The following is a 1,087-nucleotide window of genomic DNA, read 5'->3' on the forward strand; positions in this document are numbered from 1 at the left end:
TGAGTCTGGAAACCAATTTGAGGACAATCAATAGTGGTTGGTGTCTCTTCCCGTTTCTTTTGCATATTTACTGGACCATTGTCTTTCAATAAGCCGCCAACATAAATCTAATTTATCAACCACTGACATGTGTGGGTAAATATAGCAGGCCGTAACAACCATAAAGTATAAGTTGCGCACATCCCCCTACAGTATTTAGAATAGTTGTCAACCATTATGGGGTTTTCTGTAGTTGATTATTAAATTTCTTCCCCTTTCCAGAATATGTGGCAATATTGGTTAATGATAACTGATATTGTAATGTCAGTGCCAATATAAATAGCAGGGTGGAGGAGCAAATTGGAGCAATCTGTCTAGCTTCCTTTTTAATGCTTATGACAAACTTTTCTTTGGGATGCATGATTTTCCAATCCAATTTGAGGTAATGTACAGTAATAAGTGGTGAGTTTTTGGATCAAAGAGATTTCACAGTGGGCAATGATGACCCACACTGCAGGCATAGAAATTGGCACTGACAAAATTATCCCATTTCTTATCCTAGATGCAGCTGGTTAGGAACAAAAACTGAGTTACATAAAAGACTTACTTTTATTTCTTATTGGTGTATTGCATCATGTCTGGATTGGATACAGTGTTCACACAATGGTTGAAATCCCTTTTGACAACATTTATACATACTTCACTGAAGATATTAAAAACAGACCTTTTATTCTCCTTTCACAAGGCAATTTCTATTCATGAAATACAGTATCAGTAAAGACTGTGAAATGAACAACATAAATCAATTAAATAATAAATAAATTTGTGTTATCTAAATGTGAGATGTATTTTAAGTTGTTCAGCTGGTGGTCGTTACCACCTTATTTAATGCTTTGAGATAAATACCCAGTTAACACAGTCACAGCACCTTCTACGCATCATCTTTTATGAATAACCAACAGATATTCATTATTATTCATGAGCTAGTGTAGGTGTAGTCATGTGCACTGAGCTTTAGATAGAGAGAGAGAGGAACCGAGAGAGAGATAGGGAGAGATGGGTGAGTGAGAGAAGGGGGTGTGTCTCTATGAAGAGGGGTTTAGTACAG

The sequence above is a fragment of the Cyprinus carpio genome, chromosome A4, assembly GCF_018340385.1.
Source record: "Cyprinus carpio isolate SPL01 chromosome A4, ASM1834038v1, whole genome shotgun sequence".
Lineage (NCBI taxonomy): Eukaryota > Metazoa > Chordata > Actinopteri > Cypriniformes > Cyprinidae > Cyprinus > Cyprinus carpio.